The sequence below is a fragment of the Theropithecus gelada genome, chromosome 9 (assembly GCF_003255815.1).
Source record: "Theropithecus gelada isolate Dixy chromosome 9, Tgel_1.0, whole genome shotgun sequence".
Classification (NCBI taxonomy): domain Eukaryota; kingdom Metazoa; phylum Chordata; class Mammalia; order Primates; family Cercopithecidae; genus Theropithecus; species Theropithecus gelada.
In genome coordinates this window covers 66554249-66573125 of record NC_037677.1, presented here as the reverse complement: position 1 = coordinate 66573125, position 18877 = coordinate 66554249, and the positions used below count along the sequence as shown (strand labels likewise).

Genomic DNA, 18877 nt, shown 5'->3' with positions numbered 1-18877 from the left:
ATTGCTGTCCACTTCTGCTTTTGCTGAATCTCGTTTCTTGTAAAAGGTTTTATTACTAAAGCTTCAATCATAAACAATCCTGCTTATAAAAACAAGGTAAATCTTTATTGAGTTGGAAACTAACTCAATGGATGTTAGAAAAGAGGTAGTCTTTAAGATAATAAGACTGCAGCTCTCTGATAAAAGTTTAACATAGGCAAATTTATTCTAAACTGTCAATATAATGAATAAACTATATCCTAGATTTAGTCACAGAAATAGTACTTCATAGTGCATAATTGTTAAAGAATATTGTGTTCACTATTTTTAACGCCTTTTCATTTAAAATATATCTTGTTATTAAATATGTATTCATTCATTGTTTTACGTTCCCAGTTCAGAAGGGTATAAAATGAAAATATTTAATAAAAATTTCTCTTTATTCCCATCCAATAGCATAATTGATAATTACCACATCCATTATTTTTTAAGTTTTTAAATCTAAACTTATTTTTATTATAAAAGTATTATAATACATGTCCATTACTTTTGAATAATTCACCACACCAAAGAATATCAAGTAAAAATTTTAAAAGTCTCCAAACTAATCCCCCAAAGCACCAACTATTCAGCTCTTGTATATCTGTCCAGAAATTTTTACATGAATGTATGATTTATGTGTATAAGTATATATAGATACATATGTTTTATATACATAAATGTATACATGTTTTATATATGTATGTTTTCTAAATATATTCATATACATTCATATATACAAATATATGTTTTATAAAGACAGATTTTATAAGAAAACATAGTTATTGTATATGTTATAAGAAGAGAAGATAAAAATATAGAGCCTTTAACAAGTAGTATCCTACTAGAGAGATTTTCTATAATTTCTTCTTGCTTATCAATTTATTTTCCTTTCATACTGGGAAACAGATGACCAGCAGGCAATATAGCACAAGAATTAACAGTGTGTACTCTGGAGCCAGACTGCTTCAATGTCTCTGTCCTAGTATCTTAATCAAGTCACTTAACATCATTACTCTTCATTTTCTTCTTTTTAAAATTAATTAATAATAATAACTACTATTTTATGAGTATTAAATAAGAGTACATAAGGCATATTTCATTGATACACTGTAACTTATTTTACCAGGCCCCTAATGAACACATAAGTCATTTCCAACTTTTTCCTATTTCATATAATACTATAGAGAATGCCCAGGACATATATCTTTACACGCATGAACAAGTTTAGCCATAGGATAAATTCCTAAAAGTAGAATTCCTGAGTCAACAGGCAAATGAATTTTAAGTTTTGTTACATATTGCCACAAAATTCTCCAAAATACAGTCATCCCATCAAAATATACAAAAGGGTCTGTCTTATCCGTTTATGGATTACATCCGTAAATATTTTAGTTTTCATTGACTCATGAACCTTAGCATGAAGAAAACTGAATCAATTATTTTACTAAATAAAATAAAGAATACTGTTTCTTATAATTGACAAAACTTGTGAGGAGGGTCTGAGACTGTCTCAACATGTTAGTATGTCTCATTTAGATCTCTTTAGCAATACCAAGTGAGGAACTATGACTTTAGATACTTCTGAGATCAAATTCTTATATGCCCCATCTAGTTCTGGGACCCTGGACACTAAATGCCTTCAATGTCTTTATCTAGAGAAAGGGGTAAAAATATGATTTATCTCACAGTGTTTCTTGGATGCTTAGATGAGATAGTTCATATAATATATTTAGCACAGTATTTAAACATGGAAAGCACTCAACAAAGATTAACTGTTACTTTGGGGAAAATTTCTAATAGAGATGGTAAATTTTTAAGACCAATAGGTGGGTGATTTTCATGTGCTTCTCTGCAAGTCAGAATTGCTGCTATAAGACTGAAAAGTTAAACTGACCTCCAAAATTTAGAAAGCAGATGAATGCCCGCAAAAAAAGATTAATTTTTTATTGTTGTGATTCTGACTTGGAAAGTTATAATAGCCTCTTTAGAATACTGTCTTTGACTTCACATACTAAAACTAAATATATATCCAAAAATTACATATTTTTTACTCTAAAAATATTGGAAAGTTGAACAACTGGCTGAAGAGCCATATTCAGAAAGAGATCATTTAAACAATTATTATATTCTTGTCTTTGTTAAGGGAATATGAAAAGCCAGTCAGGTAGCTCTGTTGGAAGGAGAAATGTCACCCCCAAAATACATTAATAAAGATGCTATAACTTAAATTCTTATTGCTGGACTTGTCCCTAATTTCCCCAATATTCGTAACCCTTTTCAGCTGGTTTCAGCCCACACTCTGGTCTTAAATTAAACATCACTTCCTATGGGAAGCTTGGACCCCCCATTACTAAGATAGGTCTTACAGCAAGATTCTATGCTTTCTACCATAACCTTCATAATTTATTATAACAAATTGTATCAAAACCTGTCTTTTCTTCTGGATCATAAAACTAGTAAGTGCAAGAGTTGCATTGGTCCTGGTCACCACAGCATTCCCAGGATCTAGAATAGTGCTTACTCTGTTGCATATATTCAATACATTGACTATATATTGCCAAATTAATATGTGAATGAACATTATTCAACTTTTCTTTGATAAACATTTGTTTTTTCCTCTATAAAACAGCTGTATCCTAGGTATCCAGGAGATAGATATCAGTATGAAACAGTTTTTTTGCAGCCCAAGAAGTTCCGAGTCAAGTGAAAGTCATCAAACACTGATACAGGTTTCTGGTACAGGCCTGTACAAAGTACTAAGAGACACAGAGGAGGACCTACCTCTGCCTGAGGTGTCAGAAGACATACAAAGGAATGTTCTAGGTAAAAGAAACATGTTCCAGCTATTGATAAGGTATTGATAACGACAACTGGTTTATAGAATTTAGCCAGTTCATCATCATATTGATTTCTGACAGGAGAAAATGGTTATTTTCCTAATTAAATAGAAAAAAAGCTACAAGTTTCCTTTCCATCTACAATATTAGCATCTATGCTTTATAAAGTCTACATGTGGAGAGTCTACTCTTTTGAAATATCATTCCCAATCTTGCTTATAATGCTTTTACTTTGAAGTTTGCTGAATAGGAAATTTCACATTTAAAATGCATACAAATAAAAATAACTACATTTTTTCTTCAAGAAATCCCACTCTATACATAAAAATAATTTACTAAAGGTCTTGAAAATGCCACAAGAACTAGGTTCAGAAAACTTCTTTCTACTGAGTCCATTTAGTTCCTTTCCTAAAAAAGGGATTTTTTTTAATTGTTAAAAAAATCACTTATGAAATCCCTGCTAAAATAAGGTACTAGAGTCTATAGTCTACAAATATCTATAGAGGTAACTTTTACACACCGATATATGTGTAAGAGATGAAAATTTCTGAATATACAAAAATCTGGCCTACAAACTATATGATCAAATAAATAAACTCCAGAAGTACAAAAAAATTGTTGGCCAAATACACATATTACAAAATATTCTTTATTTTATAAAGCTTCCTATATGGTTCTTTTACAAGTTACTTTGCTGCATTTAAAAGTATAATTCTACTTTCTAAAAGTGATTATATTGATTATAAACTTAAAAGTCAAAGAAAACCTGGTATAAGAAAAATATCCAGATGAAAAAGAGAATAACCAAAATGAAAAGGGGCAGGTACTAAAGATAAAATATTTCCTCAGCTTTTACTTGACATTATGTTTATTATTCTATTAAGATTTCTAATATATGGATCTGGCCAAGTGATACAAATACATCATGGTAAAAGGTTTATATCATACACATATAACATGCATTAGTACATATTCATTGATTCAATATATAATAGGGTTCACAGACTGAGACTAAACACTCAGGGTTTAGTTTTATTTGTTTTTAATTGGGAAAGTGCCATTTTGAATCTGAAAACTCTGAAGAGGTAGAAGCTTGAATTTAACTTTTTAGCGGACAATTATTTTACTTGGCAGGAAAGAGAGGGGGATGATCTCAATTCCACCCTAAACTTACACAGATGTTAAAAAAAAAAAAATGGTAAAGACTCTCCTTTAAAATATCCAAGACAGTTTGACTACAAGGACCAAAAATGTTTTGTATGATTAAAAGAAAACCTTATTATGGCAGGTGGAAGGGAAGCAAACCTAGCCACTGCTGTGTGGACCCAAGGTTGGGTGCTACAGCAGGGTTATAGACAAGGAACGTGGCTGCATATGGTTACTATTGTAAACTATTGGCAATGTTTTATTTCCATTTTATTATCGTTGAACTCAGTAAGTCTTATTTAAAGTTCTAATTTGCTTTCAACTAAGGCAGAGTAACAGAGACCAGATTCCTTTCCTACCTGAAACCAAAAAACATACCAAATAAATGCAAAAACGGTTGTAAGGCACTGGATGTTAGGCAATGAAGGTCAGTAATCCCTGAGAAATGGACCCCCCCCTCCAAAAAACAAGGATTACCCTTTTGATAGCCCCAGCTTACCACCATAAGAGATTTTCCAGGCCATGATACAGGAAGGGGAAACCAAGGCAGAGCCTGGCAAATTCTCTGAGCTGAGCAGACAAAGCTGAGTGTCCTCGGAGATTCAAGGCAGTAAAAGTATAAAACAGAATAGAGAATGATAAAGGGAAGAGATACACAGAGAAAGAACACCGATAATCTGCACATGCTCCCTCTTGGTATTCAGCTGAATACTGATCAATCCATATACTGGAGGAAACCACCCAAGGCTAGGGAAAGAATCACCCAAAAGGATTTGAGGTAACATTACTTGCCACTCACACAGGACTGGGAATAATGCTTGTCCAACCACCAGACTTGAAAACTTCATAACTTATGGGACATTGAGTAGAACACAAAGAAGAGTCTTGCCTCAATAATGGGGAAGAATTAGCCTTAGACTGAACATTGTCCTGGAGCCCTCTAATGAAGCAATTCAGAGAAAGCAGAATTCCCAACTTCAAGACCAGCAGCATTCATGCATCAGGGAAGAGAGATAGCCAGGTAAAGGCAACAGCAGACCAGCATAATGATTTAATGAAAATGGAAGTGTGTCTGGAATTGGTGGGTTCTTGGTCTTACTGACTTCAAGAATGAAGCCGCAGACCATCGCAGTGAATGTTACAGTTCTTAAAGGCGGTGCGTCTGAAGTTGTTCGTTCCTCCCGGTGGGTTCGTGGTCTTGCTGGCTGCAGGAGTGAAGCTACAGACCTTCGTGGTGAGTGTTACAGCTCATGAAGGTGGCATGGACCCAAAGAGTGAGCACCAGCAAGATTTATTGTAAAGAGTTAAAGAACAAAGCTTCCACACTGTGGAAGGGGACCCGAGCAGGTTGGCATTGTTGGCTCAGGCAGCCTGCTTTTATTCCCTTATCTGACCCCACCCACATCCTGCTGATTGGTCCATTTTACAGAGAGCTGATTGGTCCGTTTTGACAGTGCTGATTGGTGCATTTACAATCCCTGAGCTAGACATAGAGTGCTGATTGGTGCGTTTACAATCCTTTAGCTTGACACAGAGTGCTAGACAGAAAAGTTCTCCAAGTCCCCACTAGATTAGCTAGATACAGAGTACTGATTGGTGTATTTACAATCCTTGAACTAGACACAGAGTGCTGATTGGTGTGCTTACAAACCTTCAGCTAGACAGAGTGCTGATTGGTGTATGTACAATCCCTTAGCTAGACATAAAGGTTCTCCAGGTCCCCACTAGACTCAGGAGCCCAGCTGGCTTCACCTAGTGGAGCTGCCGGCCAGTCCCGCTGCTGTGTCACTGTGTGCCTGCACTCCCCAGCCCCTGGGCGGTGGATGGGACTGGGCACCATGGCCAGGGGGCGGGGCTCGTAGGGGAGGCTCCAGCTAGGCAGGAGCCCACTGCAGGTGTGGGGGAGGCTCCAGCTGTGCAGGAGCCCACTGCAGGTGTGGGGGAGGCTCGGGCATGGTGGGCTGCAGGGAGGCAGCTGAGGCCCGGGGAGAATTCGAGTGCAGCGCCAGCCGGCCGGCACTGCTGGGAGACCTGGAGGGCACCCTCTGCAGCTGCTGACCCGGGTGCTAAGCCCCTCACTGCCTGGGGCGGTGGGGCTGCTCTGAGTGTGGGACCCACCAAGGCCACGCCCACCTGGAACTCTCACTGGCCGGCAAGCCCCGCGCACAGCCCTGGTTCCTGCTGCACCTCTCCCTCCATACCTCGCCACAAGCAGAGGGAGCCAGTTCCGGCCTCAGCCAGCCCAGAGAGGGGCTCCCACAGTGCAGCAGCGGGCTGAAGGGCTCCTCAAGCACAGCTAGAGTGGGTGACTAGGTCGAGGAGGCGCTGAGAGCAAGTGAGGGCCACCAGCACGTTGTCACTTCTCAGAAGGACATGAGCAGCCAGTCAGTGAGCCCTGCACCATTGGGAACTCTCAAAATGAGCTGGGAAATACTTTGATTGGGTTGATTGTATAAAATTATAGTAAATGTTTTATAAAACATAAAATTTGATGGGGCTAGTTTCTATAAAAATAATAGAAACATCTCCCAACATCATAGATAGGATATAGTAGAAGCTGTATTAAAAGACCTCCTCTTCACCACCTCTCTAGATTAATAAACTCTTTTTATTCCTCTCAGCAACATATTAATGATATCTCCTTTCTGGTATGTAAAATACACTGAAGACCTTCTGCTTCCAATAACTGAAGTTGATCAAGAAGTTGAAAAGGTTTGCTCCCCAATCTTTTCATGTGAGTTGTAATTATAATTATATAGTTTTATTAATTATATAAATCTATCAAATATAAGTGTAAAATATATATTAATTTTTTAAAAACTAATTTTTAATGCTTTGGAGACATTCAGTAAAGACAAGTTCCTAAAAATGTTAAGTTGGATGTGGAAGCAAAAAATGGTAAAAGTTGGAGCAGGGCAAGGCAAGGAAAAGGATTATAAAAGATCAAGAAAGATTCTGCAGTTAGGTAGCTTCCCAAGTGTCATTAAGCTTTCTTCCATGAAGACACCAAAACTGGAAATCTTAGTCAATATAGTTTGGTTGTGGTTTCGGTCAAAATGACTATGTAAGATGCAATCAACAAACCATGCTAAAAAGAGATTGGATAACATTTGTGTTACATCCTTTAATATAAAATAAAATATTTAAGTTGTGTATTTTTGTGTGTATAACTAATGAACTAATGAACTTTTTACTTCTAATAATGAGAACAAATATATCTTGAAGCAAAAATTATCTGCTATATTTTAAAACACTGGAAATAACTTTCAGTCACATTTAGTCAAACTTTAATTATATGTAAAAGTACACAACTCCTAATTTAAAACTTTATTAATATTTTTATGAGCAAAATATTTTGTACAATGTATCTATAAACTATGCACCTAAATAAATTTCAATATTAAAGAAGATTTTAAAATAGAGCTAAACATCTCTTCAGAATTTCAAAGAAAAATGAAATTTTTTAATTTTCAAAAAACTGACCAAGTAATTTCATGTCATATTTAAATTTGACAACTTTTTTTTCTATGCAGACTCTCACTTTGTCAGCTAGGCTGGAGTACAGGGTTAATCTTAGCTCACTGCAGTCTCAAGCTCCTGGGCTCAAGCAATCCTCCTGCCTCAGCCTTCCAAGGAGCTGAGACTACAGGTATGCATCACCAAACCCAATTAATTTTTTATATCTCTTATAGAGATAGGGTCTCATTATGTTGCCCAAGCCGGTCTAGAACTCCTGGCCTCAAGTGATCCTCCCTCCTCGGTCTCTCAAAATGCTGGGATTACAGCCATGAGCCACCTCACTGAGCTAAATTTGACAATAATTTTAAGATAATAAAATACACAAAATATATTACTACAACATTATCATCATCTCCTGGTGTTACAAGTTTCATATACCTAAAGTGGTTTACAGTAAAACAAACTGACAAAGGAACAAAGCAATCCATATTGTAAACCAATCAATAAAAAGTGAAAATAGTATGGATTTATAACTTAAATATTTAAACTTTGAGCTGAAATAGCTACCCATAATTACTCTCTATTGAATTTCTTTCCCAACAACCTATTGACTGATATGCCATCCACCAATAAACACTTTTACATTATTCTTGATGTCAATTTAATTCTTTTGAGGTGAAATAATAGGCCTTATAACTAAGATTTCTGACTAAATTTATCATTTTTTTCTAATATTTCCTTTTATGGCTAAATATAGTAAGCTTAGCCATGCGTACACTTACATTACACTATGCTGAATTAGCAAAAATTGATATATTTGCTTTTTTGACATCTGCTAAAAGAATCTCATTCTAGTGCTTTGGAGTTGAAAGCTTTTTTTTAATAAATGATACCTAACCCTTACAAACAGGTCATTCATTCATTTATCAACACTGAGCACTAAAATATGCAAAGCACTATGGGGTATACAACAGTGATTATAACATGGTCTCTACCAGGTACCCTCAAATAGGAAAATGAACCACTTCAATGAGAAGATTCTTCTGTTTGGTTTTAAATGTCAGCATCTTCAGATACACCTACCTTAAAGTATATTGACATAATTCCATAGCACATCCCCCCAAAAAATACAAATACAATAATTCTTCATATGCACAATTCCTAGATTTCAATATTTTATGTATGATTTAAAAGTTCTCTGAGGAGAAAATGAAAAATGAGAGTGATCCTACATCAAAGGATCAATCATTTTAAAATAAAATTACCAATTATCAATTATCACTTATAATCAGCCTCAACAAAGTTCTACTCATCAAGAGGTTAAGTAATAAAGTAGAATTCAGGCTTCACCTTACTAGAAATTCAAGTCCCACAGCTGTGATCAGAGCAATAAATATTTAACAAATTTATTCTTTCAAATACCCCATTCAGAGTACTACAGCTGTTAATCAATAAGGTCAAATTTGGCCCTATTGATATGCTCCTTATGTAGAAATGACAGAAGTTATTTTAGGGCCCCATTATAAAGTCTTAGTTCACAAGCTCACACAAAACTTGCAAGGAAGTCAATGTGACTAACTGTACGTACTGAAAGTACAAAGTCAAACCCCAAGGAGCATAAAAATGTAGGCTAGGATTCTGAACCATTACAAAAGAAAATACATTCCATTCACAAGAGCATCCAAAGAATAAAATATTTAGGAATAAATTTAACAAAGAAGTGTAAGACTTGTATGCTGAAAACCACAAAACATTGCTGACAAATTAAAGATGACCTAAATAAATGATCATATCTCATGCTCATGGATTAGAAGACTTAATATTAAGATAGCAATACTCCCCATATTGATCCACAGATTCACAATAATCCCTGACTGATATGGCTTAGATGTTTATCCCCTCCAAATCTCAGGTTGAAATGTCATCCCCAGTGTTGAAGGTGGGCCCCAGCGGGAGGTGGGTCATGAGGGTGCATACCTTATGAATGTCTTGGTGCTGTCCTCATGATAACAAGTGAGTTCTTGCTCAGTTCCCATGAGATCTGGTTGTTTAAAAGTGTCTTGGACCTCCCACTCCTCTTGCTCCCACTCTCATCATGTGACATGCTAGCTCCCCCTTTGACTTCCACTATGATTGGAAGCTTCCTGACACCCTCACCAGAAGCAGTTGCTGATGCTATGCTTCATGTAAAACCTGCAGAACCATGAGTCAATTAAATCTCTTTTCTTTATAAATTACCCAGTCTCAGGTGTTCCTTTATAGCAATGCAAAAATGCATTAACACACTTTTAACAAAATCCTTGCTGGCTCTTTTGAAGAAATTGACCAGCTGATCCTAAAATTCATATAGAAATGCAAGGGACCCAGAATAGCCGAAACAATCTTGAAAAAGAGGGGCAAAGTTATAGAACTCACACTTCCCAATTTCAAAACTTACAAGGAAGCTATAATAATCAGTAGAATTGATATCTCAGAAATAAACCCTTGCACTTATGGTGAGTTGGTCTTCAACAAAGGGGTCAAGAAACTTCAGTGGGAAAGTAACAGTCTTTTCAACAATGGTGCTGGGACTATTAGATATCCACACACACACACACAAAAAAAAAAATAAATGTGGACATCTATCTCATACCACACCCACAAGTTAATTCAAGGTAGATCATAGACCTACATGCAAGAGCTAAAACTATAAAACTTAGAAAGAAAACAGGAATAAAACTTTATAATCTTGAGTTAGGCAACAATGTCTTATACATGACACCAAAAGTACAAGCAATTAAAAAAATTGATGAACTGGACAATCAAAACTTAAACCTTTTGGACTCCAAAAAACAAACAAAACAAAATTAAGAAGGTAAAAAGACAACCCACAGAATGGAAGAAAATGTCTGTAAACCCTATATCCAATAAGGGTCTTGTATCCAGAATCTATTAAAAAAAAAAAAACTTACTACTTAATAATGAAAAAACAACCCAGTTTTTAAAATAGGCAGAGAGTCTAAATAGACATTTCTCCAAAGAAAAAATATAAATGGTCAATAAGCACATAAAATGATATGCTATCATAAATATAATCTAAATTACTAAAGCATAATTAAAGATGTACAGAGGTTTTAGTAAGGACCTTTGAATAATTTTTTTTTTATTTAAAAATAGGCACATTTCTTCTGTAGTCAAAAACACAAAGCTAAAAACATTCCTATAGAGGAGACCAAAAAATAAATAAATAAATGTGTACGTATGTGTACTGGAAATTGTCACCTTAATAACTGTAAAAACTAGTGAGTAATTATTATAATGAAGCAGTAGAAAAGTAACATTTACATACATTGCAGCTAACTTCTCTCCTTGGGGGGAATATCAAGATCATTAAAAGGGTGCGGGTAGAGGGTGCCGATCTTGTTTACCATGCTGCAGCAAAACCATGAGTAGAATGGAAATCCCTAGAGAGACCCCATAAAGCTCATTATGTAGCTAAAAGCAAACTCTGAGCTATAAATATTGGTTGTCTTTTGCACAAAAATTAACAGTAGCTTTAATTGTCCTTTCTTTTTACTTTTCCCACCAATGATACATTCAGTCTGAGAAACTTAAGATTCTTAACAAGTAAGAGGTCAAATATTTTTGAAACTCCTTGGATTCTTAGTTCCTTTACTTCAGACAGAGTCAGCAAACTATGGAAACAAGCCAAATCCAGCGTGCCCTGTTTATGTGCAGCCTACAAGCTAAGAATGTTTTTTAATATTTTTAAAGGTTGGGGAAAAAATCAAAAGAATAATATTTTATGATGTGAAAAATTATATAAAATGTAAATTTCAGTATACATAAATAAAACTTTATTGGAACACAACCATGCCTTTTTGTTTATTGCTTACGTATTTCTATAGCTATTTTCATTCTTCAACAGACAGAGTTAAATACTTGCAACAACGTATGCCCCACAAAGCCTGAAATATTTACTCCCTGGCCTTTTACAGAGAATGTTTGCTGATCCCTCATCTGAGATAAATGAACTAATAAAATTCACAACTGTTTTTTTAAAAAGCACTTCATTTTTAAAAAGTTCATACAACTAACAAGGGTCTCCATTTTGATGTACATAAATGTGGCCCTAAAAATTCTTTTTCAAAAACTCTTTAGTTGGCTATCATATCTTAAGCTGAATACATGAACCTTGCCTGAAAATCCTAGACAACATAAAGTTGAGTTTATCCCTTAAAAGAATAAAATTTGACCCAGCAGTCTTTCAGCTTCAGTATTCATATATCTAATAATTTTAGCATCTCAGGAATTTCCCATATGCCTCAGTTAAATAGTTTCCTGAAGAATACTCAGCCAGCTCTAAATAATGCTCCCAGTGTAATACCAAAAGGAGGTATGAATTTTCTCCTCACCCCAAAGCATCATAGTGAAACACTATACTGCAGGAGTCAACAGCCAGCTCATCTACCTTGTTCACTACCTTTCAATGAAATCCTGAGCAAGTCACATAACTTTTTGGTATCAATATCCTTACTATGCAAACACGAAGATTATGGAAACACAATAAAGAAAATAGGTGAAAGCCTTTAGTTCTCAGAGAAACATACTGAATAAACACAGAGTTCTTACAAGGCAAAAGTATCCTCACTGCTATGTTTATATTTTGTATATTTTAGTGTGAAGATTTATCATGTCAAAATCAAGGCTACTCCCATGAAAGTTCCAGAAGAATTTCCCATGGAGATTCAGCAAACTTTCCTGTCTCAGTCCATCATAAATCTCAGCTTGCTATTGATAGGGAAGGGAGGCTGGGAAGTGCTGGGTAAAGGAAGTGCTGGTATTTCATAAATGGTGCTGGGGAAACTGGCTAGCCATATGTAGAAAACTGAAACTGAATCCCTTCCTTACACCTTATACAAAAATTAATTCAAGATAGATTAAAGAGTTAAATGTTAGACCTAAAACCATAAAAACCCTAGAAGAAAACTTAGGCAATACCATTCAGAACATAGGCATGGGCAAGGACTTCACGTCTAAAACACCAAAAGCAATGGCAACAAAAGCCAGAATTGACAAATGGGATCTCATGAAACTAAAGAGCTTCTGCACAGCAAAAGAAACTACTGTCAGAGTGAACAGGCAACCTACAGAATGGGAGAAAATGTTTGTAATCTACTCATCTGACAAAGGGCTAATATCCACAATCTACAAAGAACTCAAACAAATTAACAAGAAAAAAACAACCCCATCAAAACATGGGCAAAGGATATGAACAGACACTTCTCAAAAGAAGACATTTATGCAGCCAATAGACACAACAGACACTGAAAAAAAGCTCATCATCACTGGCCATCAGAGAAATGCAAATCAAAACCACAATGAGATCCCATCTCACAACAGTTAGAATGGTGATCATTAAAAAGTCAGGAAACAACAGGTGCTGGAGAGGATGTGGAGAAATAGGAACACTTTTACACTGTTGGTGGGACTGAAAACTAGTTCAACCATTGTGGAAGACAGTGTGGCAATTCCTCAAGGATCTAGAACTAGAAATATCATTTGACCCAGTGATCCCATTACTGGGTATATACCCATAGGATTATAAATCATGCTGCTATAAAGACACATGCACACGTATGTTTACTGTGGCACTATTCCCAATAGCAAAGACTGGAAACCAACCCAAATGTCCATTAATGGTAGACTGGATTAAGAAAATGTGGCACATGTACCCCATGGAATACTATGCAGCTATAAAAAAGGATGGGTTGATGTCCTTTGTAGGGACATGGATGAAGCTGGAAACCATCATTCTCAGCAAACTGTATCAAGGACAAAAAACCAAACACCACATGTTCTCACTCATAGGTGGGAACTGAACAATGAGAACACTTGGACACAGGGTGGAGAACATGACACACCAGGGCCTGTTGTGGGGTGGGGGGAGCAGGGACAGAAAGCATTAGGAGATATACCTAATGTAAATGATGAGTTAATGGATGCAGCACACCAACATGGCACATGTATACATATGTAACAAACCTGCACGTTGTGCACATGTACCCTAGAACTTAAAGTATAAAGAAAAAAACAGTTTTGCTCTAAAGAACATGCTCTTCAGTAAAGTTCAACTCCTTTCTCTCCTTAATAGACCCTCAGACACTTAGACACACTAGCTCCTAAAAATCGTTTGTAACTATACCCCTTAAATCTGTATTTCATAATAATGTATTATGTACAAAATTTAATTCATTTTACCTAGGTTTATACATACTAACTTGTACTTTGAAGTCAAATCATTCTTTCTTAATGCTTCTTTTTTTAGAAATGAGTTCATAAGCTGTGATCCTGGAAAAACATCTTGAGGCTCTAACGAAATCTAAATATTTTAAAGTCCTCCTAAATAATTACTAATTAACTGAGAGAGTCTTTAACCCAAAGTGTCTCCTATTAGTATGAGAGAAATAATAGTAATCTGGACATTAAGAAACCTGCATTTTACTTATTAGCAGCATTTGAGGAATGGCATTTAAAAATATGGGAAATAAGATTATTCTCTGGAAATTAAACTGCAGTCATCACCTACACAATGGATGGAAGAGAGATATACCAAAAAAAAGAAAAAGAATTTTCTTCTCACATCCAAGAATAGGATAGTAATGAATTATATTTTGAGGGTCAAATGATCAGTCATCTTAAAGTAACAGAATGGATCCCAGGCTTCAGTCAATGGCTAACCTTGACTGTAAATTAATTAAAAGTTTTGGTATATCTAAAAAAAGGAATTATCAGTCAAAAAGGGGTTGTGTCAATCATGAAAAAAAGAAAATCACAAAAGTTGGTGATATTCATCCAAACAGTTTCCAACAGAGAAAGAGCTTTATATAATAAAGCAGTCATAGCAGAACCACATTGGTAAGATTATCTCTACAGAAAGGATAGATGAATCTGATGATTTTTAACTTTTGCCATTAAGCATTCAATTTATCCAGCTTCCTTTGTTCTATCTCTATGCTCACTAAGCAATCTTCTGGTTATTATTTATGTTGCCTATATTGGTCCATCTACAGTGAGAGAACATATTGGTTGTGTGGGTGTACTTTGTTCTGCATAACTTTTTCATTATAAATTTAAAATAGGTCCTGATTTTACATCTCAGCTTCATGATCTTAGTTAATGTGAGTATACTCCTGAGAGACAAATCTGGTCTTGGCATATGTATCTGAAAGGGATCTTAGTTTCAAATAACAGAATCTATTCTAACTAATTTAAAGGTAAAGGAATTTGTTCAGGGTTATTGGGTTGTTTCTGCGAGGCCCAGAAAAGCCAGGTTTGAATGATATTAAGGCAGGAACATCAACCAAGAAAAACTTCCAATACCACCATAGTTCTATTTTAGGTAGAAACCCCACTACTGCCACCACTCATCACTCAACACCTATGATACTATGCACTGGGCCTGAGAAACTCTTGTCAGGGCTGCCCTAAAAGAACAAATGCTTCTGCCACTAGATTGCAACAAGACCCTATCTCTTTAAACACGGCCACTCTCATACTGCTTACCTCATCCTTCCAAGTCTCACAGGTATGCATCTTTTTTGCAGAACCTAAGCCATATTCCCAGATGCAAGAAGAGTCTTGGAAATGTATTTTTTATCTTTCCAACCTCTGTAAACATCGCCACTTTCATGATGCTTACCTCATCCTTCCAAGTCTCACAGGTATGCATCTTTTTTGCAGAACCTGAGCCATATTCCCAGATGCAAGAAGAGCCTTGGAAATGTATTTTTTATCTTTCCAACCTCTGTAGTATGGTCCCTACCAAATATACTCACACTAGAAAGGAGCGGGAATAGGTCAAGTGAGTCTTATCTTATTAAAACTATTAAACTGTTTAAAACACTTTTAAAACTGTGTCATGTTTGACACCTCTTCCACCCACCCCACTTTCTCTCAATTCTACCATGCTTAAAATTAGCCTGTTAATATCAGTTCTATTCTTCACTGAGATTGCTATAAAGATTGTGCCATTGATATATGTCAAAGTGTTCTGAAAAAGCATGAAACTATATGAATGCAAGAGAACACTCTTATAATTACTAATTATTGAAAGCTTACCATGTAACACTTATGGAACTAAAAACTTTAGATTTTATACAACAATTATAGTAGAGAAGGTAAGGAAAAATATTAACAACTACACAATATCACCTCCTCTCATTATATTTTATATGTGTCCATGTAAAGCAGTTAAATAAATTCCCAGATACTTTAGATAATTCATCTATTTACTTAGGTCAAATGACTCTCAAGGTCAAGGCTTAAAATTAAGCCTAAAATGTAAAAGTAAACAACTGTTTACCTTTTACAAAAACCTGCTCAAGAAATGGCCTTCAGAAGCTTCATGCTTTTAAATAACTAAGCCCAACTTGCTAAACTCTATTTATAATAATACTTGGCTGCTTAAGAACTTAAGGTTGCTCCCTGAGTCCTCACATATCAATGCAATCTTTTCTGTCTAAGGGTGGGTTCAACTTTGACTCAGCAAGTCCTAAAATTGTTTACTTTCACTTGATTCATTCTCTGTTTCAGGTTAACTACTTACCATAATCCTTTTAACTCTACTAACCTATCTTTGCTCAGACCATTCCCTTGACTAGGAGGTCCACTGGGTCTATCAGTCCTTTCAAAATGGTACCCCGAGCTCTCTTAATCAAGTATTTCTCCAGACCTCACAGAGAGAGAAATAGAGAAACTACAGCAAAGGAATAAAACCATAACAAGATTGTAAGGAGAGTCAACAGTAGTTGAGAGCCTTCTGAAGAAGGAAAGCTAATGGAAGGCTGTTGACAGATGAAAACAAGAAGAGAAAGCTACAGTCTAGAATATGATATGAGGAGTCTGCGGAGGATGTCAGAGTCATTCTGCCCACTAGAATCCAAAGAATCTCTTGGAGTTGGCAAGTATGATACAAGGCAGAAATGAGCAGTGGGTCTGAAAACTGAGATGATCACTTGACTTCCTATAGGTGAAATGCTGTGCTCCCTGTCACTTCTCTATTACTGTTTGCCAACAGCTCAACATTTAACCCCAAGTCATAAAATGAGGGCTTTTTTCATAACATAAATTCCCCATATTCTGACAGAGTTTCAAAGCTGTTTTATGGCAAGAAAGAGGGAAAATGCCAGAAAGAGAAAGACATGAGATAAATAAAATGGTGTGCCTAATCCAGAGATGTCTCAAAATGATAGCCAAGTTTATACACAATTGAAAGGAAGACACGATTTCAGAAGAAATATCTCTATGGGAAGAAAAAAAAGATGACTTCACAAAATAGCTATTATGATTAAAAGAGAGACCAAATTTAGACTATGATAGAGATTCAGAACCTCCAGATAAAACAAAATATATATATAGGAAACGCATAACCCAAACATGAACTAGACCAGTGTAGCACAATTTTAAGCAATAGAAAAGAAATCTATTTGACCTTCATCATAAATCATTCCCCTTTGATTGGCCAGGGGTTGTGACATTGGGTCCTTGGAGAAGAAGATATGCTTTCAGTATCCTACATCACCCTGTACTAAATAAAATGCATAGAGTCACAATAACATTAATGGTGCACTGTGATTTTCAACTTTCACTATTAACTAACGAACAAATGCAGATGACTTCATTATGGTTGCATATAACAATTAAAATGTTAACAACCTTGGTCAGGCGCAGTGGCTCACACCTGTAATCCCCACTTTGGGAGGCCGAGTCAGGCGGATCACCTGCAGTCAGGAGTTCGAGACCAGCCTGGCCAACATGGTGAAACCCCATCTCTACTAAAAATACAAGAATTGGCCGGGCGTGGTGGCACGCCTGTAGTCCTAGCTTCTCGGAAGGCTGAGGCACAAGAATCGCTTGAATCCAGGAGGCAGAGGTTGCAGTGAGCAGAGATCGCACCACTGCACTCCAGCCTGTGCAACAGTGTAAGACTCCATCTCAAAAAAAAAAAAAAAAATTAACAATCTTGTCAATGTAAGAATAAAATTTGAAGTGACAGAAAACAGAAGGGAAAGGTGGAATGCAGACGTGAAGGGGAAGGAAGTGGAATGGGTGCTGTTAGTCTTACTATACACAAAGAGTGGTCAGGACACTAATTAAAAGTGATAGAATACAAAACAGAGGGATAATAATAAAACAAAAAATAATTCAAATTATCAAACATTGGAAGGAAGAAAGGGTAAGGACACAGAGGTAGGGGAACAAAACTTTCATATTTCATGACAGGGAGTAAATGGATAGTGTCTTAAATAAATCAAGGAAAAGAGTTATAAACATATGACTTAAAGTTATGAAGTAAGCACCAGAATATCTAAAATCAAACCTGCTTCCTCCAGGTTATGGGCCTGGAAGCAAAGGAGGTTTTTTTCTCAGGTGTTGGATTGAAAGTCGCAAGGATCGGGGCAAGAGATTATTGCTTTTCATCATAAGCTCTTCTGCTCTGTTTAATTTTTTATGATATGCATAATTTGATCTAAAATTTTTATAGATCTGAACTGAACTTCAACTCCTGGAAAATTATCAATTAGCCTTCTTCATTTTTACCATTCCACTGCTATGTACTCTCTTAATACTTTTATATTTAAAGATACTATAACATCTTGAACATTTTCATCTGCTATAATTATTCTCATTTACTTTCCTAAAACTAAATTATATCGAAGTTCCTTGAAGTCAGTAATCAGAACTTATTTTTAATGAGATTATCAGCATTTGATACATAGTACAATATATTTTTAACTGTTGTAATGTATTAAGTGTTGAGGGAAGGGAAGGATGGAGGGAGGGAAGTAGAGAGGGAAGGAGGGAGGAAGGGAGGGAGGGAGAGAGGAAGGCAAGGGAAGGGAAGGGAAGGGAAGGGAAGGACTTGACTTTCAAATTTCTTATCTAATATAATACTTTATTTTCTGTAGTCTAACATTCTGTCTTCATCTCGTATGTCAGTGTTTTATTCTTCTTTTCAGTTTTTACAAATGTTTCTGAAATTATTTTTTAAGAGTGCTGAGATATTCCAGGGAATATGTGTTCAATCCTGTCACTTCACATAAGATAGGGAGATGGCAACTGTCCTCTGTCTCATAGTCTGATTTCAAGGGGATGAAAAAAGAAAACAGAAGCTATGGAATGTTGTCTCTTTCATGTACCTCAAGACTTATCAGCCACCTTTTTCCAAGCAAGTTTTACACTTGCTTCCTTTTCCGTCCAGGCTGCATGCTTACAAACTGAAACAGGAAACAAATAAATGTTATCTCTGGTTTTGAGGAAATTTTTCTGGGGGGTCGTAGATGCACTAGGCGTTTCCCATTTCTTTGAATGCCAGTGAGTTGACTCTATCCTAATCCCATCATTGTCTATACACCAACTCCTAATGACATAAT

General features: G+C 35.9%; 1 protein-coding gene across 1 annotated transcript in view; it reads right to left on the bottom strand.

Annotated features, from left to right (window-relative positions):
- Positions 1 to 18877, bottom strand: part of CTNNA3 (catenin alpha 3) — a 1732244-nt gene that overhangs the window by 1603893 nt on the left and 109474 nt on the right. The window lies entirely within an intron of this gene.